This window comes from Stenella coeruleoalba (genome assembly GCF_951394435.1).
Source record: "Stenella coeruleoalba genome assembly, chromosome: 2".
NCBI lineage: Eukaryota > Metazoa > Chordata > Mammalia > Artiodactyla > Delphinidae > Stenella > Stenella coeruleoalba.
In genome coordinates this window covers 105,451,092-105,475,018 of record NC_137147.1, presented here as the reverse complement: position 1 = coordinate 105,475,018, position 23,927 = coordinate 105,451,092, and the positions used below count along the sequence as shown (strand labels likewise).

General features: G+C 43.0%; 1 protein-coding gene across 6 annotated transcripts in view; it reads left to right on the top strand.

Moving 5' to 3' along the window:
• Positions 1-23,927, top strand: part of LOC307181787 (5-formyltetrahydrofolate cyclo-ligase) — a 263,359-nt gene that overhangs the window by 225,759 nt on the left and 13,673 nt on the right. For 5 of the 6 annotated variants that reach the window (XR_013827041.1, XR_013827043.1, XR_013827044.1 and 2 more), the window contains exons 7-8: positions 9,006-9,098; positions 23,627-23,701. The gene's annotated coding sequence lies outside the window, so the exon portion shown is untranslated. The remainder of the gene's footprint in view (positions 1-9,005; positions 9,099-23,626; positions 23,702-23,927) is intronic. The other variant, XR_013827042.1, reaches the window with a different exon arrangement.

The window sequence follows — 23,927 nt, the reverse complement described above, 5'->3', positions numbered from 1 at the left end:
CCTGCACTTTGGGTTGAGAAACTGTGGGGTTTGGGGGCTGTTTCTCTGTGAGACTGACCAGTTGTTGACATTTATTTTGACTGCTCTCTGTAATACACCTTTATTACCGTTTTTTGTTTGTTTGGCCACGCTGCACAGCATGTGGGATCTTAGTTCCCCAGCCAGGGATTGAACCCATGCCCCCTGCATTGGAAGCACAGAGTCTTAACCACTGGACAGCCAGGGAAGTCCCTGACCATTCTTCTTTTGAGAATTGTTTGGTCTCGTCTTTTGCCCAATTGACTTCCTATTTAGAGTGTTTGTTTGTAATAGTTTTTTGGTAGTTGTTTTAGTGGGAATAGTTTCTGACATATTTTTCAGAAATTTTCCCTGTTTGCTTTTAAGTGGGCAATATACACATATATACCAAATTTAAAACACTCAGAAGGGATCATAGGGAAAAGAAAGGATCCCTCCCCCTTCCTTGGCCCCCCATCACCTACTGCCCTTCTCTAAAGGCAACTAGTGATACTGGAATCTTATATATCCTACCTGAGATATTGCATGCATATCCAGATTATAGGTACATATATGAATATGTATGTATATGTGTATATATATTAATTATATGTATATATGTGTGTATGTGTGTATATATATGTATATATATATTACACACATGGTATATTGGTTTACACCTAGCTTTTTCACTTAATTAATATCTTGCTGGTCATTCCATATCCGTTTTTAAGTAAATTCTTTTAAATGGAGATGTAATTGACATATAACATTATATTAGTTTCAAGTGTACAATATAATGATTCGATATATGTGTGTTTTGCAAAATGAACACCACAATAAGTCTAGTGAATACCCATCACCACACCTTGACATCCTTGTCAAATATTAGTTGATTATATATGTGTAAGTTTATTTCTGGGCTCTCTATTCTGCTCCATTGATTTATGTGTCTGTTTTTATGCCAGTATCATATGCTTGATTATACTATGAATGTGAATATGAATAATATGCATATGAATATGATTATGAATAAGGTTACAAATTTTCTTTTCTTGTGATGAGAAATTTTAAGATCTACTCCCTAACAAGTTTCAAACAAGCAATAAGGTACTATTAACTACAGTCACCATACTGTACATTACATCCCCAGGACTTATTTATTTTATAACTGGAAGTTTATACCTTTTGACTGACTTCACCCATTTCACCCTTCCCCCCACCATTTCTGGCAACCACCAATCTGTTCTCTGTATCTATGAGTTAGGTTTTTTGTTTTTTTTTTTTAGATTCCATATATAAGTGTGACCATGTGGTGTTTGACTTACCTCGCCTAGCATAATGCCCTCAAGGTTCATCCATGTTGCCACAAATGGCAGAATTTCCTTGTTTATTGTGGCCAAATGGTATCAATATCTCATTTTATACACACACACATACACACACACACAGATATTTTTTCTTTCTGTATTCATTCATCAATAGATGGACACTTAAGTTGTTTCCATGTCTAGACTATTGTAAATAGCGCTGCAATGGACATGAGGGTGTAGATATCTTTTCAAGTTAGTGTTTTCATTTCCTTTGGATAAATACCCAGGAGTGGAGTTGCTGGATCATATGGTGGTTCTATTTTTAATTTTTTGAGGAACCTTCATACTGTTTTCCATAGTGGCTGCACCAACTTACATTCCCACCAACAGTGCACAAGGGTTCCCTTTTCTCCACATCCTCGCCAGCACTTATTATGTCTTTATCTTTTCGATAATAGTCATTCTAACAGGTGTGAGGTGATATCTCATTGTGGTTTTGATTTGCACTTTCCTGATGATTAGTGATGTTGAGTACCTTTTCCTGTACCTATTGGTCATTTTTATGTCCTCTTTGGAAATATATCTCTCCCTCTGTTTATTTTATCTTTGATTTCTTTCATCAGTATTTTATAGTTTTCTGAGTACAGATCTTTTGCCTCCTTAGGTAGGTTTATTCCTACATATTTTATTCCTTTTGTTGTGATGGTAAATGGGAGTGTTTCCTGAATTTCTCTTTCTGATATTTTGTTGTTAGTGTATAGGAATGTAAGAAATTTCTGTGCATTACTTTTGTATCCTGCAACCTTACCAAATTAATTGATTAGTTCTAGTAGTTTTCTGGTGGCATCTTTAGGATTTTCTATGTATAGTATCATGTCATTGGCAAACAGTGACAGTTTTACTTCTTCTTTTCCAATTTGTATTCCTTTTATTTCTTTTCCTTCTCTGATTGCTGTGGCTAGGAATTCCAGTACTATGTTGAATAATAGTGGTGAGAGTGGACATCCTTGTTTTGTCCTGATCTTAGAGGAAATGCTTTCAGTTTTCACTCTTGAGAATGATGTTTGCTGTGGGTTTGTCATATGGCTTTTATTATGTTGAGGTAGGTTCCCTCTATGCCCACTTTCTGGAGAGTTTTTATCATAAATTGGTGTTGAATTTTGTCAAAACCTTTTTCTCCATCTATTTAGATGTTCATATGGTTTTTATTCTTTAATTTGTTAATATGGTGTATCACATTGATTGTTTTGTATATACTGAAGAATCCTTGCATCCCTGGGATAAATCCCACTTGGTCATGGTGTATGATCCTTTTAATGTGTTGTTGAATTCTGTTTGCTAGTATTTTGTTGAGGATTTTTGCATCTATGTTCTTCAGTGATATTGGTCTATAATTTTCTTTTTTTGTGATATCATTGTCTGGTTTTGGTATCAGGGTGATGGTGGCCTCATAGAACGAGTTTGGGAGTGTTCCTCCCTCTGCAATTTTTTGGAAGAGGTTGAGAAGGATATGTGTTAACTCTTCTCTAAATATTTGGTAGAATTCGCCTGTGAAGCCATCTGGTCCTGGACTTTTGTTTGTCATGAGATTTTTAATTACAGTTTCAATTTCATTACCTGTTGGTCTGTTTATATTTTCTAATTCTTTCTGGTTCAATCTTAGAAGGTTGTACTTTTCTAAGAATTTGTCCATTTCTTCCAGGTTGTCCATTTTATTGGCATATAGTTGCTGGTAGTATTCTCTTATAATCTTTTGTATTTCTGCAGTGTCAGTTGTAATCTCTCCTTTTTCATTTCTAATTTTATTGATTTGAGTCCTCTTCCTTTTTTTCTTGATGAGTCTGGGTAAAGGTTTATCAATTTTGTTTATCTTCTCAAAGAAAAAGCTTTTAGTTTTATTGATTTTTGCTATTGTTTTCTTTTCTTCTGTTTCATTTATTTCTGCTCTGATCTTTATGATTTCTTTCCTTCTACTAATTTTGGGTTTTCTTTGCTCTTCTTTTTCTAGTTGTTTAGGTGTAAGGTTACATTGTTTATTTGAGATTTTTCTTGTTTCTTGAGGTGAGCTTGAATTGCTATGAACTTCCCTCTTAGAACTGCTTTCTTTGCATCCCATAGGTTTTGGATTGTTGTGTTTTTGTTGTCATTTGTTTCTATGTATTTTTTAAATTTCTTCTTTGATTTCTTCAGTGATCTCTTGGTTATTTAGTAGCACACTGTTTAGGCTTCATGTATTTGTGTTTTTTACCATTTTTTCCTCTAATTTATTTGTAATCTCATAACGTTGTGGTTGGAAAAGATGCTTCATATGATTTTAATTTTCTTAAATTTTCCAAGGTTTATGAGAAAACCATAATTCAAAAAGAGTCATGTACCAAAATGTTCATTGCAGCTCTATTTACAATAGCCCAGAGATGGAAACAACCTAAGTGCCCATCATCGGATGAATGGATAAAGAAGATGTGGCACATATATACAATGGAATATTACTCAGCCGTAAAAGAAAAGAAATTGAGCTATTTGTAATGAGGTGGAGAGATGTAGAGTCTGTCATACAGAGTGAAGTAAGTCAGAAAGAGAAAGACAAATACTGTATGCTAACACATATATATGGAATTAAAAAAAAATGTCATGAAGAACCTTGGGGTAAGACAGGAATAAAGACACAGACCTACTAGAGAACGGACTTGAGGATATGGGAAGGGGGAAGGGTGAGCTGTGACAAAGCGAGAGAGAGGCATGGACATATATACACTACCAAACGTAAGGTAGATAGCTAGTGGGAAGCAGCCGCATAGCACAGGGAGATCAGCTCGGTGCTTTGTGACCGCCTGGAGGGGTGGGATAGGGAGGGTGGGAGGGAGGGAGATGCAAGAGTGAAGAGATATGGGAACATATGTATAACTGATTCACTTTGTTATAAACCAGAAATTAACACACCATTGTAAAGCAATTATACCCCAATAAAGATGTTAAAAAAATAAATAAATAATGAAACAAATGCAACAAGGTAAAATAAAACCACAACAGGAAAAAGAAAAACAAAATGTGAGGGTGGGGGAACAAGCCAAAAGGAGACAACAATAACAAAGTATAAAGAATAAAATAAAATTAGAAAAATAAAATATTTATTAGAAGAAATAAAAATATAAATGAATCAACAACAATGAATCAACAAGGTAAAACAGAACCCCAATCTAAAAGAGGAAAAAAAAAAAAAGCCTTGTCTATGGTTGTGTGGTTTAGGTGGGGGTGGAACTCATGCAGGGGAGGGGTTTAGGGTGGGGTGGACCTTGCAGGGTCGGGGGTGATGTTTGAGTGTGGGGCGGGGCCTAGGGTCAGGACACAGCAGCCAGAAAAGGCCTTGGGGCGGGGCCTAGGTGGGGAGACGTTCAAGGGGCGGGGCCTCTGCTTAGGACCTGTGTGGAAGGGGAGGGGCAGCACCAGGAAAGGAGGGCCTCTGGAGTTGGAGTTTCCAGGTAAGGCCCTGGGTGAGGGTATGTGGGTGGGGTTTAGGCCCAGTGAGTTGGAGGGGGTCTCCGAGTGTAGATGTAGGGCCCTGGGTGGGGGTGTGGGGCGGGGCTTGGGTTCTGCGTGGCAGGAGGGAGGCTCCGAGGGCAGAGGTTTAGGCCTGGGAGCCCAATAGGCTCCCTGGTGCCTAAGTGGCCAGGGAACGCACTGGCCGTGTTCCCTTCCGTTACTTTACACTCCTCCCCACTGTCTCCCCCAGGGTCTCTCCTGTCCCCACTGGGCCCCTTACCATGGGTGGGTCCTGCTGGGTGTAGGAACTCCTCCCCAAGTGGGCAGGGGAAACCTGGCCCCTGGGAAATTGTCCCCCAATTTCCCCCTTTGGGCGTGGGATCCCTTCCCCTCCCCCTGCCACCCCTCAGGGGCGCCAGTCTCATCCCGCCTCCACTTCTCCTCCCCCCTCAGTCCTCCCCATGCCCCACATCCTACCTGGTCGCTGGGGGTTCTTCCCATCCCCTTAGGTGTCTGTGGTCCCCTACCAGTGCCTGGTAGGTGCCCTAGTTGTGCGGAGACGTGAATTCCGTGTCCTCCTAGTCCGCCATCTTTTTCCACCCCCCCATCTTCTTTTAAAGTAAAACTCAAATCCCACTTTCCCCAAGAAGCCTGTCCTCAGCTCTCTAACCCATTTGCTCTTTCCTTGTACTTTTATTTAGAACCACGTCCCTGAGCTCTAACCACGCCAACAGCCCTCAGTCCCCTTTAGAGAAGACACCTTAGAATTCTTTCTATATTCCCTCTCCCCTCTCCCAGCTGCCCACACAGCGCTGGATACACGGTAGGCGCATTTGGCTGGATGAAATGATCACTCAGACAATTCAACAATTAATGCTTCGTCCCATCACCATGGCTGTGAGAGTCCATTTCCCACTGAAATCCCCACTAGCTTTTGAAGGCGAGCAGAAATCAGAGTGATTTGCCTTTTCCAAGCTCGCCATACTTGTTCCTTTTCCATGATTTATCTTCAGGAATCCAAAGGAGCAGGAGGGACCTGGCTGTTGATTACAAAATGGCTGGGAGACAAGAAGGAAAGGGGTGTAGAAACCTGGCAAACAACCCTCATTGCTGAAATGTCAAACCGACTGAAGTCAAGCCCATTAATCTTGTTTTATTGCAAGATTCAAAATCGCCATGCTACGGCAGCCACAGAATTGATGGATGGGTTTCCCTACGTTCATCTAGCACCTCGGCTGCCTGAGAAACCAGATCTCAGATGAACAGGGAGAGGAAATTAAAATGGCCTTCTGAGGTTCTTCGGTAACTGCTAGTAGGGAAAGATGGGGCATTCAGGGTCTCTGGCAGCCAAGGTGCTTACACTTGGTTTTCACTGCATTTTTTGGTAAGCAAATCAAAGAAACAGCAGTGCTGAAGCCACCATGGTAAATCTTCAGCAACTTCTGCTCCAGTGAGGGGGCGAGAGTGGTCACAACCTGGCTGCCCTGTTGCTTGAGGCCACCAGGCTGTGATCTTGTTTGACTTCTTGCTGATGAAGTAGGTGAAAGATGGTAACGTCTGGCTGTTTTAATTTGCAATTTTTTGATCACTGGGGAGCCTAAATCTTTTTCCATATGTCAGTTTTCTAGTCGGATTTCCTCTTTTGTAAATAACCATTTTCCTTGTGCCCCTAATATAATTCATAATTCAGTTCAGCAGTTCCACATTGATTGTGGGCCTATGTGCCCAGCACATTCAGTGCAAGATACACAGATATATGTATGTTCCATTTCCTAATACAGTGCAGGGATGGGGATGGCGAGAGAGAGAGTCAAAACCAAAGTATCACTTCACTGCAATATGGCTAATAGGGATACTTCCAGAGTATTTTCCCTGGTTTTGCTGTGATTTTTGTTATTTTTAGAGAACATAGAGGTATTTGTATTTTTTATGTTGTGCATCATATATCTTGGAATCGCCTGGTCATTATCTTTGCTCATTCTTTTTCTGTTCTTCTGTTGTTCTTGTCTTTGTTAATTTGTAGAAGCTCTTTAGGTATTTTGGAAATTAATTCTTTGTCTTTAGAAGTGCCACACATATATTTTCTAATCTTTTTATTTAACTTTATTGCATTTTTATCATGCCAAAAAGTGTCATTTTCAGAACATTCTTTAACATCATATATTGATAAAATAACCTCAAAATGGACTAAAGACCTAAAGGTAAGACCCAAACCATAAGACTCTTAGAAGAAAACATAGGCAGAACACTCTTTGACATAAATCGTAGTATTGTTTTTGTGGATCTGTCTCCTAAAGTAAAGGAAATAAAAGTAAACATAAAAAAATGGGACCTAGTCAAACTTACAAGCTTTTGCACAGCAAAGGAAACCATCAGCAAAACTGAAAGACAACCTACTGAAAGGGAGAAAATATTTGCAAGTGATATGACAGATAAAAGGTTAATATTCAAAATACATCAACAGCTCATACAACTCAACAGCAAAAAAACAAACAACTTGATTAAAAAAATGGGCAGAAGATCTGAATATATTTTTCCGAAGAAGACATACAGTTAGCCAACAGGAACATGAAAAGATGCTCAACATCACTAATCATCAGGGTAATGCAAATCAAAACCACAATGAAATATCACCTCACACCTGTCAGAATGGCCATCATCAAAAAGACCAGAAATAACAAATGTTGGTGAGGATGTGGAGAAAAGGGAACCCTTGTGCACTGTTGGTGGGAATGTAAATTGATGCATCCACTGTGGAAAACAGTATGGAGGCTTCTCAAAAACTAATAATAGAACTACCATTTGGCACAGTAATTCCCCTCTTGGATATATAACAAAGAGAGAGAGAGAGAACACTAATTCCAACATGTACATGCACCCCAATGTTCATACCAGCAAATTGCCAAGATGTGGAAGCAACCTAAGTGTCCATCAACAGATGAATGGATAAAGAAGATGTGGTTCATATATACAGTGGAATATTACTCAGCCATAAAAAAGAATGAAATTTTGCCATTTGCAACAATATGGATAGACTTAGAGAGCCTTATGCTAAGTGAATTAAGTCAGTCAGAGAAAAACAAGTACTGTATGATATCTGAAAAATAAAATAAATTAGTGAATATAACAAAAAAGAAGCTGACTCATAGATATAGAGAACAAACTAGTGGTTACCAGTGGGGAGAGGGAAGGGGGAGGGGTAAAATAGGGGTAAAGGGTTCAGAGGTACAAACTACTATGTATAAAATAAACAAGCTACAAGGTATATTGTACAACACAGGGAATATAGCCAGTATTTTATAATAAATATAAGTGGAGTATAACCTTTAAAAATTGTGAATCACCATGTTGTACACCTAAAGCTTGCATAATATTGTCCATCAGTTATACCTCAAATAAAAAAATTGTCATTTTGATGTAGTCAGATTTTAAAATATTTTTCTTTGTGATCAGTGCTTTTTACCTTTAAGAAATAATTCCCTACTCTCAGCCTATAAAATATTCTCTGATGTTTTCTTCTAATCCATTTCAAACTTTTTCTCAGATGTAGAAATTAGAAACAAATAGGATGAATTAAAAAAATTTTTAGTACTTAAGAACTTACGGTGTTGGGTGGAGATTGTAAATGTCCTAAATATTTAGACAGGTTTATCAATAAATCCGTGAGGACCTTTGAGAAATTTTAATGACTTATTCGTGTTTCCTTTTGCTTTTGACCCTGTCTGTTTTAGGGGTGTGTGAGTGTGTGTTGTGTCATCTTTATACATACTCATACCCATACAGACAGTCGCATGCATACACACACACACACACACACACACACACCCCTGAAGAATAACTATCCTTGAAATGGATAAATTTCTTATCCTACAACTATATGTAATATTGCCAATATACTTAAAATTTTTCCTGTACTGTTACTAGAATCTCATTCTCATATTTAATGATCTATTTTGTATTTCTTATATTGTTAAAAGGTTGACCAGAGGCTTGTTCTGATTGTTCTGTTTGCCTTTAAGAGTTGTAGCTTTTAATAACACTGCTATTACTACTACCATTCTTACAGAAACAGTAACTACCACTTCAAACTCTTAAGATTCATTCATCCTTTATCAGTTTTTTACCAGACACTGTGCTTTAAGCTTTACCAGACATTATTGAATTTAACTTTTACAACAACCCTATAAAAATGGCACTGTTACCCATATTTTACAGATGAGAAACATGGGAAAATGGATCACAGAGAAATTAACCAGATATTCCAAGGTTGCAGAGCTGTGTGTGTTGGAGTGAAGACAAGCAACCCAGGTCCATTTGACTTCCCCTTTGGAGCCCTTTAAACCCTACATTTCACTGCTTTTCTCTTTTTTCTTTTCTTCTTATTCCATTGCTTCTTTATTTCAGTTATTTTTCTGGTATTGTTTTATTTCTTTTATTTTCCCTTGATGTGATTTTCTGTTACAAAAGTGTTAAGTTCATTCTCGTTTATTCTCCCATCTCTCCCTGTCTCTTTCTGTCTCTCTCGGTTTCAATTTCCTCTTTGTCTCAGCAACATGCAAGACGTTATCCTTAGTTTCTAGATGTCTGAGTATTTTTTCTTTTTAATATCCATTTGAATTTTTAACTTATTGCATTGTGATCTCAAAGTATTATCTATAAAACTTCTGCCCTTGTGTTTATAGATATGATTTAGTATGCAATCATTTTTTGCTTATAGACCAGGTATGTATACTTCAAAAGAAAAAGTAATCCATTTGTGGATTATGAAACTTAGTATAAGTCTGTTATAGGTACTGCATTTATTGTGTCTTTCGTTTTTTCTATGTCCTTATTTAATCTCTTGTCTACTTGCATCTGTAATAGACTGATAACGGTAAATTACCTTCTCCCTCCCAAAACAACCAAAAAAGCACATTTTTGTTTCATTTCTTGTGCATTTTTATAGTATTTTGCTGTATGTGCTTGCAAGTCTTATGTAAAACTTTTGCTTTTAAGCACTGCGCTGTCCAGAATTCATCTGGCTGTTCCTTGGTTTGAATTTGACAGGCATATTCTGGCCCATGAATTTATTTTTAACTTTTAGAATCTTTCTGCTGCAGAAACATATCTTATGGACAACTTAACGGTAACTTTAAAAAAAATACAATCTTTAGTGAATTCCCTGGTGGTCTAGTGGTTAGGACTCGGCACGCTCACTGCTGTGGCCCGGGTTCAATCCCTGGTCGGGGAACTAAGATCCCACAGGCCGAGAGGCACAGCCAAAAAGAGAAAAATTGTACAATCTTTAAATAGCTTGGTAGGCCACTTACATTCATTTTTATAAACACCACACCATGTTTATCATCTGTCATCCCACTTTATGTCTACTTGTCCTCTGTCTTCTCTTTTGATTTTTGATGTGTGTTTTGATAAACGATTGTTTTATACTTCATTTTCTGTCTTAAAGAATTTTAAAAAGTAACCCTCTAATTTTTAAAAAATAATTTACGATCAATGAGACATTCCATGAACATTCTTACAGCTACAGTCAGCATTTCTAAACTTTCTAAACAAGCACAACTTTTAACTCCCCTTTATAGCCTATGAAAGATGAATTTTACAGGTTTTACTTCTTTTCCTTCGTCCTCCTTTCTCATCCCTTTCTCATCCCGTCGGAACATAGATGGCAGGCTGGGGCCCCACAGCACATGGGGCTGCTGGGGCGGAAGCCAGGATTAAATGTGTCATGAGTCCAGGGAAGGAGGAGGCTGGGCCAGATCTGAAAGCAAGAGCAGGGATGATGCAGCCACCCTCTGGTGTCTCTGGACCCCAGGCTGCCTTTCTTTCATTGTTTCTCCCCCTGTCCAGGCTGAGTCAGTTCCTGAGCTTCCAAGGCCATCCTGCCTGACTCGGCATGCCTGCCACCTTGAAGCATTGGCAAGGCACGGAGACAGAGGCGTGGCCCGTAAAAAATGATTTTCCTTAGGAAGGGAAGGACCATGAATTCTCAAATCTCTGCAAACATGGGATAATTAGGTGGTCCAATGGTTTATGAATTTAATGCAGATAAGTGCAACTTAATGCACGGCGACAAAAAATTTAAATTGCTGATACACATCAATGGCTTCTGATTCCTTGGGAATGTTCGGGAGATGAAAAGGTGTGCTCTGGGCTTTAATAAGAGAGAGAACTGTATAATCTCAGAGCACAAGGGGGTCTTTGAGGCATCAACTTGCCCACAGTGAATCCACACTCTCATCTTCCCATTGGTCTCACCGAACACACAGTCTGCGGCAAAATCGTAGATGTATATTGTTGTCCATTCCATGTGGATACAAACTATTTCCATTCCTATTTTCTGAATGGGATAGGAAAGAACATATTTGCCAAATCAGTGACCACATACCATGTACCTGAAGCCATATTAATCTGTCCTAACAAAGAAACTACAGCTGTGATGAGGGTTATCACTTGCAGTTGTCTCTAGCCATCCTCCAGGATACATGGGCTTTCTGCAGAGGGGCCATACTTAAGAATTACCTGGAGACATGCGGGTGACAACACCTCTGCTCCTACCTGAGGGTAGTACTTATCTCTGCCTCCTTCCCAGGGATGCAATATGATTTCTGATTTATTCTCTTGTCAGGATGGGGTTATTTCAGAGGTTTCCATTTGGCTTTTCCTCTAGACAGCTAGTACCCCACAGGCCAAGGACCCAATGAACTGCTGAGTGTTACAATCCCAATTATGCACTTGGGGACCAGGAAAGTGATCACTGTATGAGTCTGTGGATGTAGCGTACCCTCCATAACCTGGACGTTGGGAAGGGATCTGTTTATTACCTGGCCCCCATATTTCCCTATCAGCAGGGCCATGATGAAGTTTTTGGTCTCTAGGGATCAATGTCAACTGTGACTAACAATCCTTGAAATATCTGGGCGTTCTCCTCTCCTTGGTATACAGCTACCTTAGTACATAGTTGTAGGTTCCTTTGTGAAAGGACAGGAAGATTATTTGATGTGCATACTTGCCAGAATGTTGCGGGATCCTTCCTTTTGGGGACCCAGCCACCTGTTACATCCATGAGTTCTCAGTCTAAAATTTGACTCAGGTACAGAAACCAGGCAAAAGTTGTTGCATTGTACATTGGGGCAACTTCTGTCAACCTACTGGTCATCTAGCCTTGAATTCTGCTGCTGCTATAAGCTGGCCAGTACCTTTGTTTATGGCCCATACATTTGGCCTCTAGAGATTCCATAGTCTATTATGGGTCATGGTCCCATAGCTACTGCTCAGTCCTCACTGGTCATTACAATAATTGCAACTTCTTGGCTTTTGGTGGTTAAGCCCCCATGCCCTGCATAAGCCAAATTCTGTAACAGCCTCTTTTGCTGTCAGCCCTGGCCTACAGAGGAGACCCCTGCTGGACTTAGTGCAGTGGGGGCACATTCCTTCTGGGTTTGGTAAATAGTGTGTTTTCTCGTCTTCGTATAGAACCGAATCCTCTGCTGGAGGTTCCAGTCAAACTGGGCAAAAGGAGAGGTGAAAATGCAATGTACGCTTAACAAGACTTTGCTGCTCTTAGACGGCTCTCTGGAGCAAGCAGTGGTCGTTAGAGTTGCATTCTTTTGGACCCAAATGACCAGGCCTTTATACTCCCACCTCAGTCACAAGGTGAGAGCTGCACAGGGAAGGGCATCTCGGCAAGGCAGGTCTCTGCAGCAGAGGTGGCCCTGGAGGAGCTGACAACCACAGCTGTTTGCTGACTCCTGGCCTTGCAGTTGGGTAGGTCCTTCCTGGAAGGGAGAGTTGGGCAGTGCATCTCGGTGTCTATTACAAACCTCTTCAGCTTTCGTCCCTGATGGTATTTCTGAAGCGCCTCTGGGATGCGGTGATGATGCCTCTGTTGGCCGTTCCCCTGGACTTACGCTGGAAATGTAGAAAAAGTTCTGGGCCCTGAAGGTGTCAGGTCTGAGAGGCACTATTGGAGAAGTTACAGATGTAACAGGGCTTTGAGTTCTGGGAGATAAACCTGGAAAGCTCCCCCGGTTGGTGGGTCCAGGCATGAAAACAGGAACCTTGAAGTTGGAGCAGAAACCATCGAGTCAGGGGACAGTGACATGCTAAGGCAGGTGGGCAGTACTCTGTGGGCGAGGGGAGCCGCAGAAGGGTTCTGAACTTGGGGTGGCGTGTCTGGAGATGTGTTATAGGAAGGGTTTTCCAGCAGCCTATGTGGAGGATGCACTGGTGGAGACTGTTATCGGGGGACCAATTAGGGCAGTTGCCATGGTTCATGGGAGAAATAATGAGCACCTGAACTGAGACAGTGATGGAGGTGGGGGAGGGGTGGAGCAAGGGGAATGATGGGAAGGACATTGGGAGGTAAGGATGCCAGGGCAGGTAGACATCGCACGTCACACGTCTGGGAGCAGCGGGTCATTCATCCCACTCTCCAATTTCTACGTCTGGGCACATCATTTTCACTGGGTCATTTTCCAAAGCATAAAGTTAGGTGAAGTCAAATGAGGGAAAGGAGCTGCAATGTTTCTATCTCAGAGTCAGGGGAATCAAAGAGGACTGGCAGATGGTTGGAATTTCATGGCTGTTTTCACGCTGCTTCTTCCCCTTCTGCTGTCCTCACCCTGGGATCTCCTTCTTTCTCAGGCTCTCAGGCCTTTGCTCTCTGATGAGCCTTTCTTCTGAAACTTGGTTTTCCCCACCTTCTGGGGTCCAAACAGCTGACAGAGGGGGGCCGGGGCCGAATAGATAGCCAAGGTCTTCAGAGGGTCATGTTTAGTTCCTAACCATCCCTAAGCTCCCGGCTCTGGTGGCGTCACATGCCCTGGACTCATGGTTCACACCTGCGTAGAGCCTGCAGCGGCATTGCCCACAGACTCTGGCTGAAGGGCCCCTGGCCCGGGGCCCAGGCTTTACAGGGCCTTGCCCTAGCTCTCCTCTGGCTGTACCTTGCTCTAAGGGGCAATGAAATTGTGACCCCCCCCACCCCACCACATCACTGTTCAAGTATTCAGGACCTCAGAATTCCCTGCCCCGATGGTCCCCAAGTCTGCAACCAGAGTCTGTATTGCTTTTCCCTGCAGCTGTCCCCATGATCCGTGCTCCTCTAGGTTTATGGGGGTGTGGACAGAGTTCCACGTGCAGACAGGGTTGTCTGCATAAGTGTGTGCCAGGCCTCTCCCAGTGCAGGAAGGAGCTGGGGCAGAGGGGAAGGGTGGGGCAGGCACAAGCCAAGGCCCTGTGTCTGCATACTTGTTCTAGACCCTGCGAATATTAGGGGCAGCGCTGCCCTAAAGAAGGGCTTCCCATCTTTAGTGATATGGACATTTCGAGCTGGATAATTTTTTGTTGTGGGAACTGTACTGAACATTGTAGGATTTTTAGCACCATCCCTGGGTCCACCAGACACCAATAACACCGCCCCGATCACAATAATTAAAAACGTCCCAGACATTTCCAAATGACCCCTGGACCGTGGGGAAGGAGGCAGGCAAAATTACCACCAGTTGAGAACCACTGCCCCGGGATGATGAGTTGGGTGTAGTTAGTTTGGGGTCATTCTAGTTCAATAAGACCTAAAATTTCTAATTCAAAGAGACCTTTGGGACTTTGCGTAAACAAGTGACTTAGCAAAAACAGAATCAAAACTATTTTAAACGTGTATCCAAGTTCAATATAAATAATTTCCCTTGGCATATGCAAAGAAGGTATAGTAGTGCCTGCTGTATGTTTTCTGGTTAGGGGTTGCTGTCAGTGCCGTGAACAGCAGCCCCTGTGACCGAGGACTCTGTCCAAGGACATCATCCTGTTTGGCCCCCCACGAACCACTGTGATGTCACGTCTGCTCGTGGCCTCTTGAGCTCCACTTTGGGCTTGTTGAACTGGCTGCAGTGTACAGAGGTCATCCAGCCTCCTGCTGCATCTGGATCCTGACCTGTGACTCAGACCCCAAGGATTCTTCTCCTCAGCCACAGGTCAGCACGGCACAGCCTCTCTTTCTCTGAGAATTGCACAAAACCCCATGGTGCAGAAATGCCTCCCAGCTAGAGCGCTGGTACTAGGATTGCCTGACTCTAGCTACTGATCAGTCTCTGCTTTCTTAGGCAGTTTTAGGCTTCTGGTCAAATGGCTACTAGATAAATCCTTCCCCCGCACCATGTGACTTTCCGTCTAAGCATCCTTTACTAAGGTATCCTAGATGTTCAGATTCTTAGAGACTTGTTGTAGCAACGGCGGAGCCGGATCAAAGGCGTTGACTTTCCCTGGACTGGGCTTGCCCCTTATTGCTTTCTTCTCCTTAGGAGATACTTCTTACTGGTCCTCCCAGATAGCGCCCGGGGTTTACTGTAGCCCTGACTGGAAATACGCACCTTTCCCCGATGGAGGTTCTTCTTGCTTATGGCCCCTTCTGCCTGCCCTGCTGAGTTTTGGGAAAATCATAGCCACCTTCCTTGTGGGTAACAATCTCCATCTCTATTCCCCAGCCCCCAGAAACCATCTATGCTACTTTGAAGGTGGACATTCACCCATTATTTATCATCTCCAGAAGGTAGAGAGTATGTGTGTCCTGGTCACAGACACGACTTCAGTGCCTGGCACACAGAAGGCTCATGGTAGACTCTGATGTGTAGGTTATCTATTGGAGTGAGCCCTTGGAGTCTTATGATGGAATAATGACTATAGCAGTGGTACTGGCTAAAATCACTTTGGGTTTCATCTGCTTTCAGGTCTTTGTAATAGACTTTGGGAGACTCAAAGTAATGAATGCAGTGGCTGGATTTTGAGGCAGTGACCACGTGCAAGAGGAAAACCTCATTGTTTTAACATTTACCTTGTGTGGGCCCTGTTCTAGGTGCTTTACAGACTTGGCCACGTTTAATCTTCATAGCAATTCTACAAGTAGCTTTCACCACCTGCATTTTAGAGACAAAGGAGATTCCGCGGAAGTTGTAAGCACGGTCCTTGTCACAGTATTGGTGGCGGAGTCAAGATGTGAGCTCAGGCCTGTCTAACCAGCCTGTGCTCTTTCTCATCTGTGTTGCTGTTTCCTAGATGAAGTAGAGAGACTTGGAGCAGCTGGGGGCAGACATGGGGTCAATGTCCCCTCAGGGTCCTCACCCCTCAGCGTTGGCAGAGAAAGGGCATCTCCAAGGAAATGGTAGCTGTTCTTTCTATGTAGATAAAGGGGAAGAAGAATGCTATTATTTTTTATTTTTTAAAAGGAACAAATAAGACTGAAGTTGAAGCCAGCAACAATGACCAAGGCCATCACCAGGCAGTCAGGGGGGAAGGTGAATCCTATGAGCGGCTTTGGGTCAGGGATAAGGGAGCTGCATGAATCCACTCTCCTCAGTGGCTTGTCATAAAAGCGTGGCGGTTGGACTGCATCGCCATTTGAAGTGGCTTATCAGTGAACATCTTCTGCTCCTTGGTTTCAATATATATATAAGCTCTACACGAAGAAAAGAATCCAAGTACACAAGTTTACGGATTCAGTCTAGATCCACGTGTCATCACCATGGTTGTCTTGTGCACTTAAGAATCTCACTTTCAGCTCTTTTTAATCTCACATTATTAAAGGAGACATCAAGTGTAATTAGCAGCCCCTCAAAAGCACATCGGCTTTCTCATCCTTGAAGAAAGGTTGTTTAATTAATTTGAGCACACCGAGAATCGAGTTATAGAAGTACAAGCAAGCAAACCCACAAAAGAAAGATCTAAACAGGGGAAACTTCTTCAGTTTAACAGCGAACTTATCCTTTGGTCTTCATAATTAAGAGCCCAAACTCTTGTAGACACCATTTCTTATTTTTTTTTTTTTGGTTTCTCTTTTTTTTTTTATGATAGTTGCTTTACAACGTTGTGTTAGTTTCTGCTGTACAGCAAAGTGAATCAGCTACACGTATACATATATCCCCTCTTTTTTGGATTTCCTTCCCACTTAGGTCACCACAGAGCACTGAGTGGAGTTCCCTGTGCTACACAGTAGGTTCTCATTAGTTATGTATTTTCTACATAGTAGTGTATATATGTCAATCCCAATCTCCCAATTCATCTCCCCCCACGTCCCCCCCTTGGTATCCATACATTTGTTCTCTACGTCTGTTAGAAACCATTTCTTAATGGCCTATTTGGTCCAAGCTCTTACTAGACCCTTGAAATCGGTTTCCTCATCTCATCCTCATGACAGCCCTTGCACAGGAGATGTTATTTTCCCCATTTCCTACAAGAGAGAACTGTGGCTCAGTAACGTGCTTAAGGTCATGGAGTTAGTAAGTAAAGAATCTGGGATCAGGCTTCCCTGGTGACGCAGTGGTTGAGAGTCCGCCTGCCGATGCAGGGGACACGGGTTCGTGCCCCGGTCCAGGAAGATCCCACATGCCGCGGAGCGGCTGGGCCCGTGAGCCATGGCCGCTGAGCCTGTGCGTCCAGAGCCTGTGCTCCGCAACGGGAGAGGCCACAACAGTGAGAGGCCCACTTACCACAAAAACAAAACAAAACAAAAAAGAATCTGGGATCTTGCAAAGTCTGTCTAGTTCCAAAGCCCAGGCGGTCCACACTGTACTTAGCAGCCTCCCTCAAGGTCAAAACTTGGAGACGTTAACTAGACATGTGAGTTGCACAAACTGCTTATCTCTGTGGGACCAACTTCCCCCAGTGTAAATTGGAATAACAGTCTCTGTCTCTACCCGCAAGCGGGGGTTATGAAAATGAAAAACGGGGCAATAGGTGGAGATACGTCTTCAAAAATGGTAAGCCTACCTTATAAGTATACAGATATGCTTTCATTCCATGATCAAAGAGAATTGCATTTCTCTCCACTCCATCTAAGTCTATAAGCATTGCCAAGGCTTCTCAATGTATTTATTTTCTTGTTATTTCATTCAACTGGAAAATATTTCCTTAATCCTCCCTTGCTGCCTGGCAAAGCTTCTCTGTCCTTTCGGCCTGCACTCTGTGGTGCTGACACCTTCAGGAAGCCTTCCCTGACTGCCTTCTCCATTTCCTTCCCAGCCCTGGCCTCTGTCATAGCTCTTGCCACTCTGCACTTTGTCTGTCTTTCCACACATCACTAGACCCAGAGGTCCTCCGGTGCAGGAGCCGTGGTCTCGTGTCTTCTGTCCCCGTGGCAAGGAGTAGGAAATATATTGCAGTGCTCTGAGGAGGTCTGTTGAACCTAACTACATGGCGTGAAACTATCAAGTCTGAGTTTCTGAGACAGACTTCCAGACCTGAACCCAAGAAGCATCAGGGAGAAGCCCCCTGTCCCAAATGAGCCCGAGTGGAGAGTGAGGCTGCAGCTCTGCTCTGCCCTCCTGCTGCTCCCACTGAGCTCACCCAGCTACGGGGGGAAAACCATCCTGAGGGCATTCCTGAGTTGCAGGACTTTCTTTTTTTTTTTTTTTTTTTTTTGCGGTACGCGGGCCTCTCACTGTTGTGGCCTCTCCTGCTGCGGAGCACAGGCTCTGGACGCGCAGGCTCAGCGGCCATGGCTCACGGGCCCAGCCGCTCCACGGGATGTGGGATCTTCCCAGACCAGGGCACGAACCCACGTCCCCTGCATCGGCAGGCGGACTCTCAACCACTGCGCCACCAGGGAAGCCCAGGAGGACTTTCGTTTTTAAAACCAGGACAGTCCCAAGCCAACCATCCCTGGACCTTCAGTGCTCAAGCTTTCAGGTTGTTCATCCTAACCCCAGGCCCAAAGATGACTCTGCTTGAGGGAGGGCTGGCTACTACAGCAGGGAGCCTGTCTGCTATCGCAGCCAGCACACAGAGAGGCCTCCGTCTCACCATTACCGGGTAGCATGGGCACCAGAAATGAGAGCTCCAGCTGTCAGAACCCGAATCCTAGAATCTTCTTAGCCAGACACTCGGATGTCTGCTCCCTGGGAAGGGTTGGCTCCAGAGCTGCTGTTTCAGAGCTGGGAGGGCATCATAGAAGTTCCTCTTCATCGGGATCCAAGAACCAGGAAAGGCTTGTGTGGGGGATGATGGGCTCACAGCAGAGATGGGGACATTCTGGGCTTAGAATGAAGAAAAGTAGATGGTTGCTGGAAGAGGAACTTTGACATGTAAGAGATTTGGGGAGGGGACATTGCGAGAGAAATTCTGAGACTAGAATGATGAAAGGGACCAGCTGCTGAGTTGAGGAGAGAATTCTGAGACCATAACAGGGTTGGGGAGTGGAAGGAGGTCTTGTTTAGAGCTTAATTAGCAAAACAGGAAGTCTGCGAGGGGCAGAGTCAGGGTTGAAGGGATGAAATACGATTGCAAGGGGGTGTCTAAGGGTCCAGCAGAATTATCTCCTTAGAACGGGGTTTCTCAACCTCAACACCACTGGTATTTTAGGCAAGATAATTCTTTATTGTGGGAGGGTGTCCTGTCCTTGTAAAACACTCAGCAGCTTTCATGGCTTCTACCCACTAGATGCCAGCTAGCACCTGCACACTCCCATACATTTCTCCAGACGTTGCAAGTGTCTCCTGGTGGAAGGCGAGAGCAAGAACACCCCTGGTTGAGGACTTCCTGGTGGTCCAGTGGTTAAGACTCTGTGCTTCCACTGCAGAGGGCACGGGTTCAATCCCTGGTTGGGGAATCAAGATCTCACATGCAGCACGGAGCGGCCCAAAAGAAAAACCAACAACAAAAAAAACACCATTGGTTGAGAATAACTGTCTTAGATGGATCGTGGCCACCTTCAACTTTTCGAACTCTTTGCAAGCTCTGGGTATATCACTTGCCAGTTCTGAAGAGGGGGGTGGGACATGGGCATCCTCTTGGAAAACATCCTCCGTAAAAGTTAATGATGGGGGCTTTCTAGCTTCTGTGCTATGCTGAGATAATTAAGGAAGGGTGTGATGGGCACCGTGGCAGCGTTTCCCTGCTGGGAAGACAGTGCCATGCAGATCTGCTTAGATACTTGCTATTCTGAGCGGGGCTTGGTTCAGCCACGGCTTTATTTACAGCTGCAGGTCCCTGGTGAGGCTTTTCGAGAGAGCACATGGGGGCTCTTCTCCAGGAGGGAGCGAGTGTCTCAGAATAAGGGTGGAGCCTACGCTGGCAGAATGAAGCAGCCGGCTGGCTGACGCTTGTTCTACCATGGGGCTAATTTCGGAGGCTGCTTCTTCATTGTGGATCGGGATGGAAAACACTTTGATCACTTTAAGCCTTTGTCCTGGTCATTCTGTTGCATCCGCTTCAGACCCTACTGGTGGGTAAACATTTGATGTCGGTTCTTAAAACAGGGTAGTGCAGAGCAGAGGACAGGAGACCCCCTATCCCTCATCAAAATCTGCATAAAAGTCAGCAAGAAATGCTAGAACATAAAGGAACAGACAAACAGGGATGGTTTGGAAGACAGGAGATGTAATGGAAGCAGAGGTGGCTGTCAGAGCCCCACCTGTGTCTCTTCAGCTCTGGGCATTATGGTCTAGTAGGGCTGATTTCCATCTGCCAGTCTCTGCATCCCTCTGCCTGAGGGCTTTTGTAGATGGCAGAGCCTGGGACAAGCTGGAAGTACTGGAGAATTAGTGCCTTGCTTCAAGGAGCCCTTAACGAATGACTGAAGGCAACTGGGGTATACCCCAGCTCCCTTGCCCCTTCTGGCAATACTCTGACACAAGTATTTTACATTGGCTCTATGGTTCTGGGTTAGGATTAATATCCAGTTTTCTCCTTATCCCAGTAGGGGTTTTGCACGCTAACACACTGTTTACTGGTTACTTTTTCTCCCCTATCTCACTTCCTCCCTCCTATGACTGCATCCTGGAATCACCTCCTAAATAAACTATCTGCACTCACACCCTCAACGTAAAGTCTGTCTTTGAGGAAACCCAAACCAGCACATGGACTGAATGATGATAGACGAAGACCTGGTGTTTACTTGTTCCAAGGCTCTGTCTATACGTAGACAGAAGGGTGCATACGATACGCAACGTCCAATGTGCTGGCACACAGCACATGTTTGGCCACGTGCAAAATTTAATTTCCTTAAGTTTTTTATTTAAGTTTTTGTTTTATGTTTTTTAATTAATTTATTTATTTTTAAAAATTTATTTTATTTTTGGCTGTGTTGGGTCTTCGTTGCTGCGCACGGTCTGTCTCTAGTTGCGGCGAGCAGGGGCTACTCTTCATTGCAATGCACGGGCTTCTCATTGTGGTGGCTTCTCTTGTTGTGAGGCACGGGCTCTAGGCACGCAGGCTTCAGTAGTTGTGGCACACGGGCTCAGTATTTGTGGCTCGTGGGCTCTAGAGCGCAGGCTCAGTAGTTGTGGCGCATGGGCTTAGTTGCTCCGCAGCATGTGGGATCTTCCCAGATCAGGGCTGGAGCCCACATCCCCTTCATTGGCAGGTGGATTCTTAACCACTGCGCCACCAGGGAAGCCCAGATTTCCTTGAGTTTCATTTTGAGGTTGGTTGGCTTGATTTCTCATAGTGAAAGCAAATATAAGCTCTAGATGGCAAAGATTTTGTGTAGATTTGTGCATTCTCATTTGCACTGGCTTTTATGTCCAAACACATTTTAAGGGCTCCCATTTCAGTGTAGACTGGCATACAGTTCTTGCAGCTGTAGTGAAGGCTGACGTCATGGAAATGACCTAAGCCCCTGTTCAGGGGTGACAAACAGCAAGGTTGACTCTGGGTTGAATATTTATCTAGATCCCTGTGGTTGCTGTTGTTTTTAAAGAATTGTTTAGATTTAACATCAGAAACATTATTTTATGTCTCTGAGATTTGAAATTATTTTAAAGTCTTGGGTAATATTTATTAATTCCATTGCCTTTATCAGCTAAGAAGAAAACCTAGTTACACACCTTTTGCAATACACAAGGATTAAAATTATTTAATGATCTCCCTGAGTAACTTTGTGCCAACACTAAGAAGAACCCAGGAGAACACTGCACCTCCACTTACCCACGTCACTTCAGCTATCTCATCACTGACGGATATGGTTGGAGTTTTCAAAACAACCATAATATTTGTTAATTAGTTTCTAATTTAAGAAATGCATGCTTGTCATAGATGTAACCTGGATCTTAGCCAAGAAGGCTGAGATTTAGAGAAAATTAGTTTAACCTTCTAATTCCATATCCATGGGAATTCCAATGCCCGTCTCCAGATTTCTGAAAATTCCCAGGGGCGTAAATTCTCAGTCACATACGGCTCTAGTTTCCTGCTTTTGCTGAACTTTTGTCCTCGTGGGCTTCTTACCTCCCATGGCTGGTCTCTTCCCTGCTCTGCACACTCAAATATGAAATTCATCTCCTGTCCCTGATATCCTGCAAAAACACACAAAGCGTTTATGTATGTCATGGACTTTATCAGATGTTCGTGAAATAGGAGTTCATGTTATACCAAAGCAAACAAGTACAGTAAGCCCCCTACATACGAACCTTCAAGTTGTGAACTTTCAAAGATGCGAACTTGCTTTTGCATGTCCAATCACAAAAGTTAGTTCATGTGTCTGGTGTACATTATCACGTGCGTGCATCCTCTACAAGTGGTTGTGGTTTTGTGTACTTTACTGTCCAGTACTGTATAGAGCACAGTAGTACAGTATCTTTATTTCAAGCCTAGGATGTCCAGAAACAAGAGTGAAACAGCTGGTACTACCGTACTTTTCAAGGTACTGTACTGTAAGATTAAAAATGTTTTCTTTACTTTTTGTGTGTTTGTTTTTTAGGTATCATTTGTGTGAAAAGTATTATAAACCTATTACAGTACAGTATGATATAGCTAATTGTGTTAGTTGGGTACCTAGGCTGAGTTTGCTGGACTTACGAACAAAGTGAACTTATGATTGTGCTCTCGGAATGGAACCCGTTCGTATGTAGGGGACTTACCGTATAAAGATGAGGATGGGACCTACCTGTTCTTTTGGCAACTCTGCCCCAGGAAGTTTTCACTGGCTACTTTTCTCCTGTAATCCTGGTGTCTTTTCACCTGCCATCATACCTGTATCTCTCCCTGCTTCTTTCTCTGTCCTCCACACCTTTGCCCCTTACTCTTAGGACAGGTTGTAGCATCACTTCCCCTCTCCCATGCCCTTCCCTGCAGGAGGATGACGTGCCCTACCCTGTAGAGTGGCTGTGTCACGTGCTTTGGCCAACGACATGTGACACAGGTAATGCGGGTTACATCGGGCAAAAGATTTCAGAGTCAGATCATGGTTCATCAGCTCTTTCTCCTCACACTGATGACTGGCAAGGTTCCAGAAAGAAACTGCTCTGGAAGCCTGGGTCTGGGGTACAGGCAACAGGGAGCTTGTATGCTCAGTGCACTTACCAATTCGAGGAAAATATCCATATTCTCTGGATTTTTCTTATGTGACCAGGCCATCTATGACTAAACATAATTTTTTCCCCTTCATTTCTAATTCCTTTATCTTCTTATTTTAGCGATGGTTTAGAATCTCCTGTGAAGTGTTGAGTAAACTGAGGGTAGCAAGAAACTCTGATACATTATCAGCCTCAGGGGAGGCCTCCATAAGTGTAATGACTGCAGCAGGCTTTTTGTAGATACCTTTTATCAGATTAAGGAAATCCTCTTCTATTCCTAGCTTTCTACATGTTTCTAACATAAGCAGATACTGAATTTCACCAAATACTTTTTCTGTGTGTATTTGAAATGATCATGTGACCTCTCTCCTATTTCTCCATTAAAGTGGTGAATTATAATAATTAATTTTTGAATGTTAAAGCAACCATACATTGCTAAAATAAAAAAAAATTCATATATCACTGGATTTGAACTGCTATATTTTATTTAGGATTTTTGCATCTATATTCATAAAGAGTTTGGCTTATATTTGATTTTTCTTGTAATGTCCTTCTCAGGTTTTCTATCACAGTTTTACTGGCCTCATGAAACGAGTTGGCATTCTTTGGACCCGGGCTTGGAATTTTCTTTCTGTAAGTCTTCCATTTCTTTTGGTTCAGTTTGGGTGAATTGTGTTTTTCTAAGAATTTTTTCTTTTTAAAATTTTAAATTATGACCACAAGATTCTGCAAATAACTTTTACAACTTTTTAATGTTTGTTAGGTCTTTTGTGATATCCTCTCTTTTATTCCTGATATTGACCTGTGCCTTCTCTCTTTTTTCCTTGATTAGCTTTCCTTTGGGAGTAACGGGTGTATT